The sequence below is a fragment of the Halichoerus grypus genome, chromosome 7 (genome assembly GCF_964656455.1).
Source record: "Halichoerus grypus chromosome 7, mHalGry1.hap1.1, whole genome shotgun sequence".
Lineage (NCBI taxonomy): Eukaryota > Metazoa > Chordata > Mammalia > Carnivora > Phocidae > Halichoerus > Halichoerus grypus.
In genome coordinates, this window is record NC_135718.1 from 129,434,994 (window position 1) to 129,456,108 (window position 21,115).

The following is a 21,115-nucleotide window of genomic DNA, read 5'->3' on the forward strand; positions in this document are numbered from 1 at the left end:
CACCCACATCCACTCCCCACCTCCACCCCCCACCCTACTTTCCTTCCCACATGTGACAGCAAGGGAGGGGAGGAAACCAGAGAGAAGAGAGGATTCCTCCCCTCCATTTTTCCATTCCCCCTTAAGACGAACCAGGAAGCAGCTGCAGCTCGAAACCGGGCCACCTTAACAGTAGAGTAATGGTCTGGCCTCCAGCCAAGCCCCACCTCCGCTCCAGCTCTCGCTCCTCCCCCTTCTCCTCCCTCACTGCTCCGGGAGAGCTGGTGAGCAAGAGTCTGGCCCGAGTTGGCTGGAGCTGTTGCCATGACAAGCATTTTTTTAAGAAAGCTCTGCTGTTGAGACCGTCCAAAGCTGGGGGTTGAGGGGGGCAGCACGAACTTCCTGGGGAACCATCCCTCCGAGGAGAGCAAGGCCAGAGACACCCGTCCAGCTCCCCTGCACCCATTTTCTTCCAGGAACCTGAGAGGTCCTTCCCTTTGGGAGGGCCGGGGGAGGAGACCCAGCCCACTCCCTGGCCGTAGCTGGAAAGGCGAGAGGGCAGAGGCAGCATCTCTAGCGTGGTTGCCACACTGGGGAGACCGGTGGGTGCTCACCCCCACCCTACCCCGTCCATGGAAACCCGGAGGGAGAGTCCCGCTTGGAGAAGCCTGGATCTTTGCTAGAAAGAGAGGTAGGCTTGCAGAAAATGAATTGACTCGCGATTTGCAAACTTTGTTTCTTTCTTTGCTCTCAATGGCTTCTAAAACTCCCTGAATTTCCTCTGCCTAGCATGTTTCTTGCGACTGGGTTTGGAGTGTGTGTGTCTGTGAGCGTCTCTGTGTGTGTGCGCACAGATTTGTCAAACACCGTATTTCCTAGATTCCGTTCTGAGAGACCGAATAATCAAACAAGTGATTTCTTTCTCTTTTCCTAGTTTTTGTCATTCCTGGGCCACGGGGGTAGGGAAATGGAGGCACGGTCTTTTTCACACCCAAACTGAGCTTTTGGAAAAAGCATTTATTTCCCCCCATCCGTTCCTGCCCTCCCCCTCCCCCTTGGCTTGGGAATGAGACGCAGAATGGAAAACTGTTGCAAAAATATTTTCCGCGTCTGTTCCCTTTCTCCAAAGCCCCAAAGAGAGATGGAAAAAAAAAAAGGACCGAGTAAGAAATTTTCAACAGGAGGGAGGGGCTGCAATGAGGGGCTGGGAGAGGGGCTCACTTGGGGGGGGGGCGGACGTCGGAGAAGTTGGGGGCTGGGGAAGGGGAGTGCACAAATTAAATTTCTTTAGCTTTGTAGAGAAACCTCAGCAGTTTCTCTGCCGCTTGCAAAACATCCTCAGACTTTCACGTCTATAATTAGCTGTGGAAAAAGCCGGGAGTTCCCTGGCCCCGCTGTTGTTCAGTGTGCGCCGAGCGTCAAGAACCAACTGTATGAGTGTCTCTGAGGGCACCGCCCCACACATCTCTGGTCCCAAAGGGGAGGAAAGAGCAGGGGGTGAAGTTGGAAAGTTTGCAGTTCTGAGGCTGGTGCCTGTGGGGCTGGTGAGCGTTGAGCGGTTGGAGGTTGGTCACGGGCATCCTGGGGAGGGTCCCCCGAGCGCCCTGGGCCACTGCGCCGTCTTGCAGAAGAGCTGGAAATGATGGTCCCTCCCGCTCTCCTGCACACGTTCGCTCCCTCACATACTTGGCTGGCTCTTGGGGTGGAGGAGGCCGGCTGGCACCCTCCCCGAGGCGAGGCCCGCCTCAGGCGCTCCCCCGTGTCTCCGAAGGACCCACCGCTCTTCTTCTGCTGCGTGGGGGGGGGGGGGGGACGCGGGAGTGGCCGGCGCATCCTGGGAGCGAGTGGGCACTCTGCTGGCCAGAGGCACCTCCCCCGGGCATTCCTGCCGGACTTACAACAACTTGCAGACGCGGTGTCGGCGCCGGCTGGCCTGGTAGGGGGGATGTCAGATGGAGAAATCGCGGGCACGCAACTGACGCGGCGGGGGAGGGGAAGTGAATCCCGGGCTACAGCGCCATCTCCTCCTCTGGGTGGGGTGTCTGGCAGGGAGGCTGCAGATCCTCCCCTCCCTCCTGGAGCTCCTCCCCAGAGCTGCCCCTTCTTGCCCTTCCTATTCCGAGGTCCCCTCCAGCCCCCTTAGCGCCGGCCCTCTTTCCGCGGAAGGAAGGGAAGAGACCGGGGTCATCCTAGGCTGGGACAGGCCATGGAGGGGGGCCTAGGTGGTCAGGACGGGCTGGCTGGGGGAAGGTGGAGGAGGAGGGGGGCAGGAAGAGGTGGTGGCTCCGATGGCTCAGTGAGCCTGGGTCCCTGTAGCCTAGGGGTGGTGGCATGGGGAGCGGGCTCTGGGAGGTGGGTCCTGGGCCTGAAGCTGACCGATCAGCGGGGTCAGTCGGGGGTGGGGAGGAGGAGGAAGCACCTGCCTTCTGCCCCAGCTGGTTTGTTTGGAGGGGTGGTAAAGGTGGGAGCTTAACTGTAAAGAAGGAAGCAAAGGACTTTTGGAGGAGAGCTTAAATGGGGGCCCAGGAAGCAACAGGAACCAATTTTCATTTTGAGGCGTTGGATGACTGATCTGACTGCACCCCAAGGCCAGGCAGCTTCTCCCTCCTTGTCTTCTGATGGAGAATGGAATGAGGCCTTCCCCCAGTGGGCAGGGGACCCAAGACAGGATCCATGCCCTTGTTCTGTAGGAAAGGGGGAGGGGAATCGATTTCTTTGCTTCTGCTGGGGAGCCCCATCCTCCCTGCCACCATCTTGCTGAGGTACAACCCCGAAATCACCCCTCCCCCCGCGCGCCCTGCCACCGTGGGGGCCCATAATCCCACCATCCCAACGGTTGGCCTTCCTATTTTCAGTGCTCTGACTAGGAGTAGGTTCTGGTGGGTTCGGGGAGGGCTTCTCCCCGAGGAGCAGGTCCTTATCTAGCGCGCGCCGAGGCGCCGGCTCCCCCATCCCCCCACCCCGCCGAGGCCTGGAGTCGCGCGCGGGGCGGGGGCGGCGGGGGCACCTCCTCTCGGTTCCCGCCCGGGCTGCAGCAAACCCGCGGCCCCCGGGCTCCCAGCGGCCGGCGCCCCGCCCCGTCGCGGCCTCTCCCGCAGCTCGGCTCCGCCCCCCCGGCTCCGCCTTCCCGCGAGTACTCCGCGCGGGAGGCGCTCGAGCGGCCAAGCCCAGGTTTGCTGCCTCCCGGCCTGCGCTGAGCCTCCGGCCCCCTCCCCGGCCCCTCCCCGGCCCGCTGCCACCTCCGTGTCCCTGGCTGGATTCAAGGGCAAGTCTGGATTCGAGGCTGGATCGAAAGAGGCACAATCTTAGCCCCGGGACTCTCGGCACCTAACACAGTACCTGACAGGTTATAAGGTGCTTGATCAACGTTTGCTGAAAGAAGGAAGTGACATTCTGGGAGAGCCAGAGAATCACCCTCCTCCGGGCTGATGTGGGCTTCAGTTCCCCTCCGCACAGTGGAAAGCCTGCACCCACTGTAATGGTGGGAGGGAGTGGCTGAGTCAGGTTTGTCCGATTTCTTTGGTGTTTGGTGTCGGAACAAAGTCAAAATGGGAATGCCCAGTTACGGGCAGGAGGAGAGCAGTTAGTTTGCCCAAGGGGTGAGTGCTGGAAGAAGTAACGCGGTGTGGAGGGGGGTTGGCGGTCCCTGAGCAATGATATTGGGGAGCCTCACTCTTCCCCGGCGTTGGCTGGAGGGTCTTCAGAGGAAGAGGGGCCCTGGGGCTACTGGGCCCAGCCCTGACTCAGCTGCCACCTGTCAGCTACTCAGCATTCCACAGGAAACTGCCTCTATTTCAAGAATTTAGCTGCTCTCAGTAATCCTCCTGGGCCCTTTACTCTTTTTTCTCTATGTTCTTGGTCTGGGACCAAGCACCCAAAGATATGGATAAGCCCTGCCCATTTAGGGCCTTCCAGATCCATGAAGCTTTGGAGGGAGGAAAGGAAGGTGGTCGTTCTGGCTCCCCAGGACCTTAAGAATCATGTTTGGCTTAGGTTGACCCAGGTGTTTGGTTTGACCTTGAAGAGGAATGCCCTGCCCTGGGGCCTCACTGCTTTTCCTGGAGGAATTCTTCCAGCCCTTTGATGTCTTCCCCCCAGCCTATCCCTCAGACAGAGCTCCCTTCCCAGCCCAGGTCCCTGTTGATTCCCATCATCCCCAATTGGTATTTGGTCAAACTGGGATGACATCCTTTCCCCTGCTCATTTCCCCTTCCCCCTTTTTGTAGAGCGGGTCATAGAAAGAAAGCAGCTCCTGGGGCTGGAGTCCCCAAGGCTTGTGCGGAATGTTTTGTGCTTCCTCTCCCAACATCTCTCTTTGTCTCCTCTTTCCTCTTTCCCTTGTATGAGCCAGACTTGCTCCACTGACTTAACTTCCTCTGCACATGTTCAAAGAGAAATGACAGGGACTTTTGAATTCTGCCTCCACCTTAAGCCAGCCCTCTGTGTTCAGCCCACAGGAATGTGGTCTGAGGAGGGAAACCAGGCAGGATCCAGTTAGGACCAGAGCCAAGGGCTCCCGGTCAGCAGAGGAGCCTTTGGAGCCAATTTGTGTTGGGGAGTGGGTGGCGGGTGGGATAGTGGAAAGGCCAAAGGAGAGAAAAGGGAGGTGAGAATTGAGGCATCAAGGGGCAAGGGTCCTTCCTCTCTACGGCCTTCGCCACTCTAATTCCTCTCTGGCCAAAGTTTTTAGCCCCATCACTTCTCTGTGCTCTGATTTCCCAAGTGAAGTACAGAAAGCTCTGGGACAATTCAGGATGATGAACTGGAATGGAATCAGTGAGGCCCCTTTGCTCTTGCCTTCCTGCCAGATCACTAGGGCACGGGGAGTGTGAGGTAGTGTGTTTACTGGTGGGGAGGTCAAGGACTCTCACATATAGGCTCGGGGAAACTCTCAGCTCAGAACACCTCTTGCAGGATCCACCTAGGTTGCAAAATCAGTGCTAAAAGTGCAAACCAGTACAACTCCTACAGAGGGCAAGCTAGCAATATCTAACAAAACAGCATATGCATTTACCCAGCAGTCCTACTTCTAGGAATTTATCCAGAAAATGCACATTCACAGATACAAGAAGACATATGCACAAGGTGATTCTTTAAGGCATATTTGTAACAGGAAAGGAAATCACTGGAAACTACCCAATGCTCATCTTTAACAGACTGGCTGAATGAACAACAGTACATCACACAATGGAGTACTATGCAGCCAAAAAAAGTAGGAGCCCTGTGAACTGATATGATGTGATTTCTAGGATATGGTAAATGGAAGATGCAAGATGCAAAAGAGTGCATACAGTATGCCACCTTTGAGTTGAGAAAGCAGGAGAAATAAGAAGAGTTTTTTGCAAACACACACACACTAACACACACAAAGCATAAACCAGAAATTAATTTAAATGGTTACCTATAGAGTGGGTGGGAACAAGGTAGAGGAGATAGAGACGGGCATGAAACTTTCCTGATTATACTTTTTTAGACAGTTTTGGGTTTAAATTAGATTTAAATTAGATCCAAAAGAAAGAAAACCGCAAACCCCAAAGCCAACCACAACAGAAACAGTGAACCTAACTGAATATCAGTTTGATTACTCTTCAAAGAAAATAATTAATTCAAGTAATTTTTTTAGTTTAATGCCTTGACTCTTGGTGGAATGTATATTCTCGGGATAAAAAGAACTACAAAAAAAATCTTGAACTTTACTTTATCATTGTTTTATTAGTCATGGTTGTTGGTGTCAGAAATTGGAAACAGTTTTTTGTTTATTGTAGGATAGATCCAATGAGTAACCATATTGGTAGCTCTGGAAATCAGGGTTTCACTATGGAAGAAGAGAGACAGAAATACAGAACCAGGGAAGGTGAGGCAGAACCCTGTGATCCTTTATCTCCTAGGTCTATTCCCTGGAAGGGTCTAGAAGCAGAGCTACCCGGTAGTGGTGAACACGTCTCACGCCCAGATGTTTCTTTCTAGGGACCACCAAAGCAGTGCTCCCTGGAGAAATGGCGGGTTCTAAGTGTGGGACTGGGGAAGTACGCGTGAATCATGTGATGCCAGAAAGCTAGACCATGCTCATGGCCAAAGGACACAGGAATTGGCTTCAGGAAGCTCCCACAGCACAATTTCAGGACACACTGAGCAATGAAAAGAATAACAGTAATAGATTGTGAGACACTGAATAAAAGATGCCACGAGTCCATTCTGACAGTTAAAGTGGAACAGGGAGGGAAAACTCTTAGCACAGAGATGCCAGCTGATGAAAGGTGGAGGCACTGAGAGCACTTGACATTTACCAGTTTGCGGCCCCTCATGGAATAGCTGGTTCACGCCAGGCTTACTAATGAACGCTAAAACCATTGGGTGAAAGGCTGATCTCAACGCCTATCACCTCATGGATTACTTACTCCTTGCAAAATGAAAAATCTGTCTTTACAACAGGGAGATTCAGCACTGACCACCCTAACCAAGTGACCAAACTTCAGCCATAGTGGGACCACCCAGCCTGAGTTCCTCCTGATGCGCTGGACGTGCAACCACGTCACCTATATTCTTGTCAAAAATGTTTATCTGGAATGTAATCATGAGGAGACAAGAAATGAATCTAGAATGTGAGCCATTCCGCATGACAGCTGACTGAGGCTTCAAAAAAGTGAATGTCATTAGGAGAAACATTGAAATTGTGTGCTAAGGGAGAAGGGCAAGGAGGCAGAAGCCAGGCTAGGTGTAAAGAAGCTAAAGAAACATTATCGCCAGGGGCGCCTGGGTGGCTCAGTCGTTAAGCGTCTGCCTTCGGCTCAGGTCATGATCCCGGGGTCCTGGGATCGAGCCCCACATCAGGCTCCCTGCTCCACAGGAAGCCTGCTTCTCCCTCTCCCATTCCCCCTGCTTGTGTTCCCTCTCTCGCTGTTTCTCTCTCTGTCAAATAAATAAATAAAATCTTAAAAAAAAAAAAAAAAAGAAACATTATCGCCAAAGGCCATGAATAAACCTTAAATGGATCTTGGGTCAAAAAAAAGACTGTAAGAGACATCCCAGGACAATTGGACAAATTTTAATACAGATATGAGATGATATGTAATTATTAATTGTTGAAGATGTCATAATGGTAATGATAATGGTTTTGTAGGAGAATATGCTTGTCCTTAGAAAGTATGCAAAAGTATTTAGGGGCCAAGTGTTTGCAGGTGATTGTCAAATGGTTTAGCAAAAATAGTATGTGTGTGGGGGTAAGTACTTTGCATACAAAATGTTAACAATCGGTATTCTCAGTGAAGGGTCTGGAGTTGTTTATTGTACTGTTTTTTTCAGTGTTTCAGTTTTGGAGTTTTTCTCATACTAAGCTGGGGAGAGAAGTCAATACCAGGAAGGACCCCTAGGTTCCTGGACTCCTCATCTCCCAGACTCCTGACCCACAGGAGCATCCTTTCTCGGTTTCCCCAGCCCCACACAACACAGGGAGGGACCTTCTTGACAGCATGGTTTCCCCTGGGGGTCTTCCTTCTCTCCCTCACTGCTGTCAGCACCAAGCTTTCCAAACCTCCAGGTGGGAGCAGCTGGGGCACAATGGGTGGGCCAGCTGGGCCAGGGGCAACAGGTGGGAGCAGATATTCCACCCCCCCTCCCCCTGCCATGCTGTGGGCCAGCTAAGGAAGCCTAGGAACTGCGGGCTTCTAGAACCATTCACCTACTTTTTGGGGAGGGGTCCCAGGCTTGAGAGGAAGCATCCACTGACAGCCCCAAGGCTGTTTCTCCCCAGCCTTTCGTATCCCTTCTGAATTCTATTATTCGGTGATTCTGGGAGAACCTGGCTGTGCCTGCCCTAAGCCTTCATGCTTGGGCTAAGCAAGGCCTTCTGGGCCCACGCCCGCCCCCCCCCCCCCCGGGCAGGGACTGTGTACCAGCTACACTGTCAGTGACCCACATCATCACCGTGCTGGCCACCCCCGCCTTGCCAGCCTGGTCCCAGCTCTGGAGAGAGATCAGGTTTCCAGGACTGCCATTCTTCTCTCTCTCTCTCTCTCTCTCTCTCTCTCTCTCTCCCCCTTTCTCTCCCCTCCCTGGAAACCCTGGCATGACTCAGGGCTCTTTTCATGCAGGAGAGGGCTATTGATCCTTTAGTCAATTCCCCTTCTGTCTTGCTAGGGAGCCTGTAAGAGCACGAGCCAGGAAGTTGAAAGGGGGCAGACAGGGCAGAGTTTGTTCTTGGGTGCTGCCAGGCCTGCCAGAAGAGCATGGGACTGGGAGTCAGAAAACTGGTCATCTGGCCCCTTTCCTGCTGTGTGACCTCGACTAAGGCGGTGCTGTCTCTGGGCCTTTGTCTCCCCCACTGTAAAATGAAACCAGGCTTGGACAAAGGCATTTCTGAGTCAAGGCTCATTTTCTACAAAAGGGTAAAATTCTCAATGCCCAAACCAAACTCTTTCTATCTTAGAGCCTAGCACAATGTAGCCCAGCGGCCTGTAACCAAGTTCCATCCTTCTATCGAGGATGACCAGAGGTGAGGAGTCCTAAAGGAGTCTGTCCTGTGGACCACTACTCTTGAAGTCTGGGAGTAGGACAGGTCCTAAGATTCCCCACCTCACCTGCCTGGATGTTCACTTAAGAAGTCCCTACTCAGTATCTTCCAAAGCCACAATTCTGCTGTCCTAAGCCGGAAACTCAGAAAATTGGCTAGAGATACAGAGGTCCAGGCCTTCAGGGGGTTTACTCTGTCCTAGGGAACATGACATCCCCAGAGTTACTAGACTAAACCATGAACCATATGAAATTGCCGAGATGCAAAAAAGGCAATTTCATATGGTTCAGCTTTGTGCTAATATTAGCAGATATTGGAAATCAGTGACTGCATTCTGTGCTGGGGGATAGAGAGATGAGGCTTTCATCCGAACCATGTGTTGGGTTTGGAGAAATTTGGCCAGCTGCTGGGCCAGCCTGCCCTCCCTCTCAATCCAGACTTTTGGCCTTGGAGGTAGACACATCGGCCAAACCCTTGTCCAGACTCTGGCTGAGATTCCAACATTAGCCTTTCTGGTAACTGGCCAGGTCAGCTGCCCGTGGGGAGAGAGGAGAGTGCTGTCCATCCACGGTGCACTATTCCTCTGTCCTGAATGCCCTGCCTCATATCTTGGGAGCTGAGGCTGGATGAAAGTCAGAAAGGAGGGAATTGGGAATACCCACGCTATTCTTCACTACCCGCCCCCCCCCCCCAAGTCTGGTGGCAGACAAGAGCAAGATCACACACTTGAAGGCTCATCTGGCACAGGGACACGTGACCTGGTGATGCTTGGGTCTGAAGGGTACTAGTGAGAATGTGGAGACCCGAATTTCACAGGGCTCACCTGGAATTATTCTTCGAGGAGGTGATTGCCAAACAGGGTCTGAATGAAGAGAGAGGATAGATCTGATGGAGGAGAGGTTGGGGGAGGGGAGGTGGGTTGGGAGGAAGAGCCGGGCTGCCGCATCCGGCAGAGGGCAGAGGACACCAAGCATCCTGGAGAGTCAGATGCTCTGGCAGGTGAAGGATGCTGCCTGTTGCCCCTCCTCCCTGCCCACCCCCCCAACCCCCACCCCCAGGAATGACTCCAGCCTTTGTCTGAGCCAGCACCCAGGTCGCGGGCAGGATGGCATCTGGCCTCAGCAGCCGCCCGCTGCCTGCGTGCTCTCCTGGTGCTTGTGGACCATTAGGATGATTTTTTTGATGTTTCCTCCCTGCCGTCTGTACCACAGCCTTCTTCGTGGGACACACTCAGATGACATCTGTTAGCATGCTAGGACAGACACAGCTGGCGTCCACATTTCCAGGGGCTTCCTGACCTTGGTCCAGGGGAGGTTAGTTACCAGGCTTTGGCTGGAGGGTGGGGGGATTGTTCATGTTATGAGCCAGAGCATTTGAGATGGACAGAGTTGGGAAAAATGGTGCAGTTGCCTTCTTTGGCAAGGGAGAAAACTGAAACCTGGAGACTTACTCACCCAAGCACATCAGGCGAGTTTGATAGTTTGAGGCCAAGCCAGAACTAGACCCCACTTCTCCCCACTCCAAGTCTGTGGCTGGGCCCCTGACCCCATCAGTGCCACCCATGTGACCCAGACCAATGCCCAACCTCCTCACTACCCAATCTCTCTACCTGAGACACAGGGAGAACCACCCCGGTCCCTCCAAGGATGATGTGTAGTAGCATGGTGAGGTCATGTGTTAGAAGCACTTTGGAAAATGCCAGAAACCATGAAAGTGCTGTGCCATGATTGTTATTGTTGCTGCTTTTCTTAACAATCAAGGTCATTAGCACTGAAGAAAATGCACAGGAGAAGCCCTGCTGGCCCCACCCTCATCACTGGGGAGCTCCTAATGGAGCTGGGTTTCCTCTCTTGGAACTTTCCTCGGCTCCGCCCAGATAGTGGGCCTGGAGCTGGGAGAAGCAAGGTGATTGAGAGGGGGAGCCGAAGTCCTGGAGACAGGTGGGCAGAACCTTCCCCCTGCCTGGGCCTCCGTGGCCCTGCCCTTTCCACAGGGTTTGGCACCTCTGAAAGGTCAGAGGAAGTGTGCAGGGGAAGCCCTCTGATCACTACTTCTACCTTCACCTTCTGGGTTGGCTGCAGAGCTCTGATTTGGGGGCTAAGAGTCAGCAGGTGGGGGCCGCTGTAATGTGACAGACAGAACAGGCTGATGTGATTGCCAGAGCCAGTCTGTCATTCATTCGCTCGTTTGTTTATTCATTTAACAAACATGAAGTGAGCACAAACTGTATGCCAGGCACTACGTTAGGATTTGGGGAGAAGTCATGTCCAGGACGCAGAGTGGCTAAGAATCACCCCCTTTTGGCTCAAGGGCAAGTGTCCTGAGCCTGGGGGCCCACAGCAAGCCCTGAATGGCACAGTGTTCCGGAGAACTTGAATTTGTGTCCGTGGAGAGCAGGGAAAGGTAACCCCTGGCCTCAGAAACATAAGGCCTAGATTCCATATGTAATTGAGCTGAGAGGGGCCTTGGAGACCATTGCAGGGCAGCCCTGTGTTACCAGTGAACCTCTGGCCAGATGGTGAAGGCTGTGCCCTTGTCCTTTACCAGAGGAAGCCTTCTCCTGGGCCAGGGCGTGATGCGGAAGCTGGGCATCCATCTAGCCTGGTACATCCAGTCCTTAGGCTGGCCCCCCCACCCCCATGTTGTCTGACTTTGCAATCCCTTGCCTGCATCCTGGAGCCTCTGAGCCAAATCTGGCAGAGCCATTCCATTGCTGGGATGCCCAGAAAGGATCTGAATGAAATCTTGGAATGAAAACAAACTTCCCAGAGAAACCCTCCAGTTTCTCCTGTAATCCTTAACTTCCCATCTCCCATTTCAGCCCCTCTACCCTACTTTCCAGAGGCACTGTGGTATCACAGGATAAAAGAGTGGATGTAGAGTTGGTTGGTACCTATGACGCAGATCTTTATCGAACTTCAGTGTTCCCATCTATAACGTGTAAATATTATCACCTTTCCTGATCTGCCCTATAGAGTGTTGTGATGGACAGATGAAATACAGTAGGAGAAAGCATTGCATACACCCTAAAGGGCTAGGGATGTGCAAGTGCTAGCTAAGCATAAGGCTTCGTATTCCAGGGCCTCCTCTCATTCCCCACTGCTCGTTTTTTTTTTCCTTAAGATTTTATTTATTTATTAGAGAGAGCACGCAGGGGAAGGGGCAGAGGGAGAGAGAGAGAGAATCCCAAGTGGACTCTGCACTGAGCACAGAACCTGATGCAGGGCTCGATTTTATGACCCTGAGATCATGACCTGAGCCCAAATCAAGAGTCAGACGTTTAACCGCCTGAGCCACCCAGGCGCCCCCACTGCTTGTTTCCATTCCTTCTCTCTGCTGCCCAGCCCCTTGACCCCACTACGTAGCATATGCTTCTCTGTTCTCTGTTCTCTCACTGCCCCCTCCAGATGCTGGAGTCCTCCCTCCTTGCCTCGATCAACACCCAACACAACACGTGTTGCGTGTTAAGCAATAGTGACAACAGTAGAAGTGATAACCCGACCCACCATCCATTCATTATGTGCTAGATACGAGGATTATCGCGTGTCATATTTGCAACAGGCAATCAAGTCTTCATTTTACAGGTCAATAAAGGTATTCATATAGCATAAGGCTGAGGTCCAGCCCTAGCCTAAAACACACATAGATTTCCTCTGTCCATTGCCAAGTGAGTGACTGACTGGTTGACGAGAACATGGAGAGATTCGGCAGCATTTATTGAATGTTGCCTGAATGTCAGCTGCTTTCACATTATGTCGTAGCCACCACCTGAGACAGGTGCAGGATTCATCTTCCAGTTCATCTGGTTACAAAGCAGCAAAAAAACAGGGCGGGGGTGGGGGGCTTTTATTAGAAGCTTAGAGAGAATATCACAGACCTTAGTGGGGGAAAGGGTAGCCCCTGGGTGGGGGCTTCTCTCTGTGCACTCCCTTCTCCTCTGCTCCCTTGTGCACAGGTACAGCATCACTGAGATCAGCCCAAGCAGGGGGTTCAGCCTCCAAATCCATATGACCTTCCTGCTTAGCTCTCCAAGTAGGTGAACTGAGTCTCTCAGTCCAAAGAGATGCCAAGAGGTGCCGATTGCAGCTTAGGTCCCATGTCCACCCCTGTGCCAATGATCTGTGGCCTGCTGGAGGGAAGTGGGGACGAATCAGACATGGCCACCGAGGACTCTGCCTTCAACAGGGGCTACAGGAAGGAGCAGCTGTTTCTAGAGGGGACATTCTTTGACCTTACGTAGTGGATGAAAACCCAGATACGCTCCTCACCACAGAAACTGTGTCCAGGACACTGTAGAGATGATGCCCTGGTTTCAGCTTCTAAATAAAGGGCATGTGAGTTGTTGTCCCAGAATCTGTGGGTTTGGCTAGGAGGCCTGGAAAAATAAGATTAGCATTTGTGAACCCTGCTATAGGCCAGGCATTGCATATACATTTTTTTTTAAGTTTTATTTTTGGGGTGCCTGGGTGGCTGAGTTAGTTAAGCGTCCGACTCTTGATTTCAGCTCAGGTCTTGATCTCAGGGTCATGAGTTCAAGCTCCGCATCGGGCTCCATGCTGGGCCTGGAGCCTACTTAAAAAAAAAAAAAAAAAAAAAAAAGATTTTATTTTTAAGTAATCTTTATGCCTAATGTGGGGCTCGAACTCACAACCCCGAGATCAAGAGCCGAATGCTCTGCTGACTGAGCCAGCCAGGCACCACCCCCCCTTTTTTGCATATACATTATTTTTAATCGTTACAGCACTACTCCAACATGCTATTGTTCCAGTTTTACAGGTAAGAAAGCGAACACCCAGTGAGTTAAGTAGCTTGCCCAGAAATCTGGCCGGTTAAGGTTGGGCTGATCTTTGACCAGGCCTGTCTGACACTGAGACTCACGTCTTTTCTATCATGCACCTCTGCCTCCCACAAAAAAGGGCTGTTTTACTTTGATTCTGCTGGAATATACACTCCATGAGGGCAAGGTTCTTTGTCTCTTTGTTCACTGATGTATCCGAGGCAGCTGGAATAGTACCTGGCACATAGTAAGGACTCAGTAAAAAATTGAGTGGATTTTGCTTTGGTATCTTCCGTACTCCTGGGATTCCCATGGTCAGAGGACAAAAGGGTAATATTCTAACCCCTGGAGAATGACCCACTGGGTGTGCCTCTGATCCCCACTCCACTCCCACAGTCCGCGTTGATGGGGGACATTAGGAGCAGTCCCTCAATGTGGAGGAGTCCAAAGAAACGTATGGTCCTGGAACCATCTCTGCTGGTGGGCACGTCTGACCTAAGACACTTCGTCCTGTGAGGGGAGGAGGGAAAAGGAGGTTTCCCTGACACTGGAAAATCTCTTTCCTGGAACTAGGAAATGAATGCCAAGTTCCTCGATGGCTAGAGAAAAGAATGCTAATTTCCAGATTTTCAGCCCCAGGGGTCAGAGTTTACCAAATCCTGGATCTCAACCCCTGCCTTTCTCTATAGCAAAGCTCTGTGTTCTCGGTCACCCCATCCGCATTCCCAGTCCCAGCAGCCTGGTACTAGATAAGAGTGAGGATCCAGTGGAACTGGGTTCAAGTCGGCCTGGGCAACTGTGTGCCCATGGACACATCATTTGACCTTCTGGACTCAATTCTCTCGTGTTCCAGGCTTCTGGCACAGAGGAGGTGTTCACCAAATTTAAATTTTTCCTCTTCCAACACCTTCGCTTCTCTTTCTTCTCCCTGGATCCTGACATGAGCCTGCCTACCTGCTCCCTGCTAACCTCTGGGCTCAGTACATTTATAGAAGGATAATAGCCCATTATCCCCCACTAACCGAAAGGCCCAGAGGCCCCAACCTCCTGCAACTGTCCACCAAGGCGCCCACGGGGGCCAACCATGGGTTGCATCATTTCCCATGACAGGTTACCCTCCAGGGATGTGCTTGCTCTTCGTGCAGCCACAGTCCTGGAAAAGAATCGCAGCAACCAATCTTACCTTGTTGCCTCCTGCCCTGCATTCCTCCCCTGGAAGCAGATGCTGTAGGAGCCAACGCTGGGAAATCTCTTGTCGTTGGAGGGAGCGAGGCTGGGTCACGCTGTGGCCCAAGGATGCCATTACTCTGGTCACCCAGGTCGGCTGCCGTTGGAACTGAGCAGGCCACTTGATAAACAGGCAGGAGAGTCCCAGTCTGGGAGCCCCTCCCCTCTCTAGCTGGTATGAGGCGGCAGCTGGGCCAAGGTAATACATAAAGCAGCACTTGCCTTCCCTGAGCCGGAAGGCGCTTGGCACAGAGCTCCTGGGTCGGGTCCCGGTTCTTGCTCCTGCTCCCTATGGATCGCTGGAGTGGTCCAGGTCCTCTGGGAGTGGGGGACGTTCTCCAGGCTGGCATCCAGTAATGGGAGATGCTTTCAGAGGAAATGAGGGTGTGAATTTTAGCTGCGAGTTCGTGTGAGCGGGCCTATGGCAGCTGGCTGGTGCTGGCTACGGCGTCAGCCGAGCCCACTCACAGCCTGTGAGCTGCTTGGAAGGAGGGGTGGCGCCTTAGCCATCTCGGAACACCCAGTGTTTAGCACAGCCCTGGGTTCATAGGATGATCGTGAACATAAAATGTTGGATGGATGGATGAATAACTGGATAAACAAATAGAAATTTTTCATTAAACTGGAGTCGAGATCATAGCAAAGTTTACATTCTTCCTTCCCAGCGTCCCCATCCCTGTTCAGCGCTTCCTCATCTGGTGCCTGAAGAACGGCAAAGGCCTCCTACTGACAGGCAGGGGCGTCTAGAGGCATGAGTTCTAGGTTCGAAGTTGGGAGACCTGGGTTTTGAACCATTCGAGTTGCTTTATCACGTTTGGGAAATCACTGAGCCTCTTTCCAGACTTCAGTTTGTTCATGTATCACATGAGCCGTTTGACCTAAATGCACTTCAAGGACATTTCAACCCTCAAATTCTCTGCCTCCTCCTACCAAACAACCCTGCAGATGAATGAGAATTGGTTACCGACATTGAAAAATCCGAAGATTTCAAATAGAAATCCAAATTTCTTGCTTTGTCTCAGAAGTCAGAAGTGCTGACCCCATCGGCCTCCCTCTTTCTCAGGACAAAGTTAGCAGGAGCTGAGTAGCTTCCTCCGCATTCAGACAAGTGTGTGCCCGGGTCCTTCTCCCCCTGTCACCTAATGCTCAGCCTGCTTCGCTTCGTTTCGTGCCTGCCTCGTCCCTTAGGCATTTGAGTTTGCAAACCTAGAATGAGAAAAATAAAACTTCTAAGTGTGGAGGGAAGGGCACCTAGGATGGGCTGGCAGCCCTGAGAGGCAGCTGCTCATGCTTAGCCAGGCTTAGGCGGCAGAGACTGGGGGCAACTTCCTAGGAAGTGGGGTGAACAGAAACAGGAGCCGGTGCCCCAGGAGACTTTGCTTAGGGACTCGGCGCCCCAGAATTGTTGAGCCAAGCTGCGTCTCCCCCTCCTTGACCCCTCTCTCCATCCCGGACCCATGCCGGGAGTATAACTCTGTATAACTGTGTAAATATAACTCTATGGCCACTACTTCAAGGTTTGAAGAGGGCTGGGGCTCCATTTTAGAATTTTGACAATGGTGGTAATTCCCTTTCTGCTCTTCTCTGCTGTCCAACCTCCCCTAGTATCTTTGGCACAAAGCAGGGCAGGGCGTTGGAAGACCCAAGTGCTTAAGTGCCCCATGAGGCAATCCAGGAGGGCAGCTCTATTTGGACAAGTGGCGTGCACATTCTCCCGCTGACTAGCTCAGCTCTTCTCCTGCACCACGGCTGTGAACAGCTGCCCCCCAGAGCTCCCCAGGGCTGGCCCAGTCTGGGGTCCCGATCCCAAAGTCCCTTGTCTAACTGGGAGCTAACTTGGGCCCCAGTTGAAGTCAGGGCTGTTTCCCAATTGGCTCCTTAGTCATCCTGCCCGAGCCCCAGGCAACTCTGCCTCTGTTACCTTAACCAGGGAGCATATCCCCAGCTTAACCCACTCACCAAATCTTTTCTTCATACTTCCTGGTTTGTACGCTTTTCTTTAGCGTGTTACTTTTAGTTTGATCAATTATTCTGTGGTCTGGTCTAGTCTTGTGTGTGTGTGTGTGTGTTGTTCTAAAAAAAAAAAAGTCTGTATTTCCTTCCCCCAGCCAGGCATTACTCACAGTCATCATGCCTCATTTGACACCTTTCATATGGACATGACATCTCTAAACCCCAGTGTACACAGCAATTATGCTTGTCCCACTCACTTTCAGGGACACTGCATGTTCAGGCGGGCTTTTGTTGTTTTCCCAGTGTCCTTTAATCCAGATGGTGGCTATTGAGCAAAGTGGTTCTTTTTGTTTTTACAGATTCCCCCCCCCACTCCCCCAGGATAAAAGGAATGCATAAAAATCTCTAACGTTTCCTGAGCACTTACTCTGTGTTGGGCACCCATACCAAATGTTGAAATTGCATGACCTCCTTTTCCTTCTCAGGACAATTCTGTGAGGAAGGTGTCGTTCCCATTCTCCTTTTTTCCAGAGAAGAAACTGAGGCTCAGAGAGAGAAAATATTTTATCCAAGGTCCCACAGCTACTAAGTGGAGGATATGGAATTGAAACCATGCCTCTCAAATTCCAGAGTCTGAGCTCTGTACTGCTTCCGTACAAGATCATTCTAGAAAGTTTGGAAAATTCAGAAAAGCAGAAAAGAAAAAAGATGTCCATAAGTCCAGAGATAACTGTTAACATTTTGGTGTATTCTCTAGTATTCTTTTATATCTATCGGTGAGTATATACATTTTTTAAAATTGGAAACACATTAAATATTGAAGGTTTTTTTAAAGATTTTTTTTCTTTTCATTTTATTTTTAAGTAATCTGTACACCCAGTGCAGGGGCTTGAACCCCCAACCCCAAGATCAAGAGTCACATAGCTCCAACAACTGAGCCAGCCAGCCGCCCCTAAATATTGTGGTTTTGGTTCTAATTTTTTCCTACCCAATCCTATCTGTATCGTGAGCATTTTCCTACATTATGAGGAATTGGCCACAACTCATGTCTCAAATAGGGTCCAGGGAATCTAATAATAGCAGGCTACCAGAAGCAAAAGGTTGGTGTGATTTTAGAAGAGAATTATAGATACAAACGCCCGCAGCCTCTTCCTTGAAAGTGGACAGTCTGGAGCCAGCCTGGGTGGGGCGCAGAGGTCTGCACCTGGGATGAAGAGATCAGAGAGGGGAGAAAAGCTTGCAACTCTTGAATTGCCTTTGAGAAGCTCCGTCCCTCCCTCTGAGTGTCTGGATCCCACATGGATGTGCAGGCTCACTTGTGTTTGAAGTGAGAGTTACAAATGCAAAGTGGCTTTTACACAGGCTCAGCTAAGGGCCAGGAGTTCTGGAAGAAGATATGAAACACCCTAAATCAAGCCCCCTATAAACCTGTGAGTGGAATTACTCACTAACGACAGAGAGGCTGGCCCTGCCTGGAGGGTGTGTGCTTACACACTGGCCTCTGGTAGGAAAGAACCGTGAGGCTTTCCTGCCTTCTTTCTCTTAAATGTGTATGTGTGAGAGAGGCTGGGTAGATTTTATCTGCGGCTGTACTTTTAAAGGAAAGAAACTTTTTTTTTTTTTTTAATCATCCAAGAATAGAGCAGGGAGGGGCAGAGGAAGAACAGGAGGCTGTCACCAGCCCTAAGATAATGAGCAAATGCAAGGCTGGGGGCAAAGGCAGCATCTAGCGTAGAGGACAGGACAGAGTGATGCTTGCGGTAGGTGATTCGACACCTCTTGGGAATGACAACTGAGTTGCCAGCCTCTTGAAGGTTGCACCAAACGCCTGTTATCAATTCAAGAGTGACAGAGTCCTGGTGGCCTCCATGACTGACACGGTCTTATCCAAAGGATGTTGGCACGTGTTCAGTGCAGGCTCCAGAGCTGAGATAGGAGGTCTTGGGTTCATCCACGAGCTGGTGCCACCTCACTGACTCTGGGGAAGACTGCCACCACTCTGTGCCCATGCTCTGTCCCCTGGCCTACGGGGAGGTTTCCCTCCTTCCTGGGCCATCTTAGATAGACAAGAAAAATGGAGAGAGATGCTTTGGGTATCCATTATGAATGTAGAGGAATCTTCATGATCACATTGGTTGTTCCAGAACCTTCTACAGCAGCACAGGAAGAAGACCGGGTGCTATCATTGCACATGTCACTTAACTGTTAAACGGTAGCCTTTTCCTTCTACTTAAGATATCAGATAATAGAGTCCTGAATACCTTATAGGGTTATTACAAGAATCACATGGGGTAATGGATATGGAAGTGCTTTGTACACTGTAGAGTGCCTAAAATATGTGGGTTATGATTTATGAAGATTCTCAGATGGGGATCTGACTCCTCTGAGGTTTGGAAGGCCACCTCTCCAGCTTATATAAAATTTGAGCCCTCTTCCTTGGCTGCGGTGGATTGTCTCTATGGCTGTAGATGGGAAGGCGAGTCCCAGCAAGTGTGACGGGGTCGCTCAAAGTTGGGGAAGAATCTGGGACTCTCCAGGCATTAAAAAGAGCCCCTTAATTGAATTCCACTCTTGACCATGCTGCTAGCTAACAGCGTGGCCTTAAGCAAGCCCTTAACTTCTGAGCTCAGTTTCCTCATTGGTTATTTGTTCCTAATCACAAAGGATCCTTATGATAACCAGGGGGAGAGTATGGAATCTACATAGAAGTGTTTGAGAAGTTAAAAGCACTCTCCTTGTGTGAGAGTACATCCTTAGAGCTCACGGGTATTCCTGAGGATGCTGAGCTGAGCCAGTGATCCATTAAGACGAGAAGTCCTAGAATCCTGTATGTCAGTGCTGGAAGGAGCCATAACTCCAGCCCCTCAATTTTACAGCAGAACTGTGGCCACGGAAAGCATGTGGTTCCCGCTTGTACCCTGACCAGGCCAGGCTCTACTCTAGGGCTCAGGTTCCCCCCAGGCACAGTGGGGTGCCCTCCAGTTTACCTCCCCCTCATCCCCGCACCTCGGAGGGAGAACTGAGACATTCACTCTGTATCTACTGTAATAACCTGTGTTAGAGCCTCTGGGATTTACCTGGGGCCTTCCCTTGCAGCAGGATGTAAACCGTGCCTTTCGTGCTGACATCCCAGAATCACCCCAGTTTTCATCCCTTCCCTCGGACATCAGGCAAGCATTGATCATCAACATTTAGGGAGGCTGCCCTGCAGGGCAAAGTGTGGAGCTGGGCCCTCTTACCAGCGAGCCGCAGCAGCTCAAGGAGGGCAGCTCAGGGATGGGCTCTCCGGAAGAAACCCTGCTGAGCAGTAGGCTGAGCCACTGAAACCACAGGGCGTTGCTCTTGGGGTGTTAGGGAGGCCAGGTGAAGGGAAGGGCGGGGTGAGAACTGGCCGGCTTCCCCGCGGCGTCCCGAGGCTGAAGGGTGGAGATTACTCCCCGGAGGCTGAAGGGTGGAGATTACTCCCCGGGGTGTGGCGCGGGGTGGACGAGGGTCCTGGGGGAGGAAGCCGGGCTGCAGTGACTCACTTGTCCCTTCTATGAGCCATCGCTAGCTGGCCGGGGTGGAGCCGCCCGCCTTCTTGGGGGGCTTTGGCGCGGAGCCAGACTTGGAAGGGGCTGAGGCCTTAGTGACCCCCGCTGCTCCCGGGGCCGGGCGGCGCTGGAGCGGAGCTGGAGCAGAGCTGGCCGACTCGTCGGAACCGGCTGGCCCCCGGGGCGAGGGCGACGAGGGTGGGCGTGGGGCCGGGCGGCCCGGAGAGTGGAAGGGCTCGCGGGTGTGGGGCTCTCCGCCTGCCTGCCCACGGGGCCGAGGCCTCCGCTCTGGAGGCCCGACGCGACCGGGTTCGGGAGGAGGTTCGGCGGCTCGGCCCCCTCCCGAGCCCTGGGCCCAGGGCTCCCTGGCTGGGTGGGGGTGGCACCGGCTGTAGGACCCAGGAAGTCTCAGCGGGAAGGGGTTGGCGCTCTCCCCAAACTGTTTCACTTTGGACCTAAGAGGAGACGGGCTCTTGGGCCCCCAGTTGCTAATTCCCTGAGTCTCCCTTCCTCATGAAATGATGATTCTCTTCCACCTCTCCCCACCCCAAGGAGGAGACCGGGTCACCGCTGCCTTCTCCCTCCCACTTTCCTTCTGTGCGCTCCCCACTTCTGGCTCTCAGCCCCCAGAGGAATATCGGCCCCTGTGCCCAGTTTCCCTTTACTCCCATCTCCAGCCCACCCCCCGCCCCGCACCTCACCCCCAGAATCAGAATTTCTAAGTTGATTGGTACTTTCTTATTAGGCTCATATGGTCGAATGCAGTATACTACGTTGTTCAAGGACAAGTTTAGACCATGAAATTGACAATAGAAGTTCTCATCTAAAACAGTCTTGCTAAGTTTTGGTAGATCCATGGCTATCTTTGATCGTGCAGATTAAAAAATGTTGCAGGCAGAAATAGTGGAAACCTATTTTTCTTTTTCTGTCATCTCTAGCTTTCTTTATTTCTCTGGTGCACAAAATTGAATGAATATTCATGATACATTTTCTTCATTGGTTTATGCATGTCTCTCTTCACTACTTATTTATGTAGGTTATTTAGTATTTCAATAACCTAATGAAGACACCTAAACCCACCACCCAAGCCAAAAATAAGATCACTACCATAACTTGCATCCACCTATGTGCCCTTTC

At 51.9% G+C, this 21,115-nt stretch overlaps 1 protein-coding gene across 4 annotated transcripts in view; it reads left to right on the forward strand.

Annotated features, from left to right (window-relative positions):
• Window positions 1-246: 246 nt before the first annotated feature.
• Window positions 247-21,115, forward strand: part of ATP2B4 (ATPase plasma membrane Ca2+ transporting 4) — a 90,764-nt gene continuing 69,895 nt past the window's right edge. For 2 of the 4 annotated variants that reach the window (XM_036079557.2, XM_036079554.2), the window contains exon 1: window positions 247-670. The gene's annotated coding sequence lies outside the window, so the exon portion shown is untranslated. Of the gene's footprint in view, window positions 671-1,797; window positions 1,916-21,115 lie in introns of those variants that run through there. The other 2 variants (XM_036079555.2, XM_036079553.2) reach the window with 2 other exon arrangements.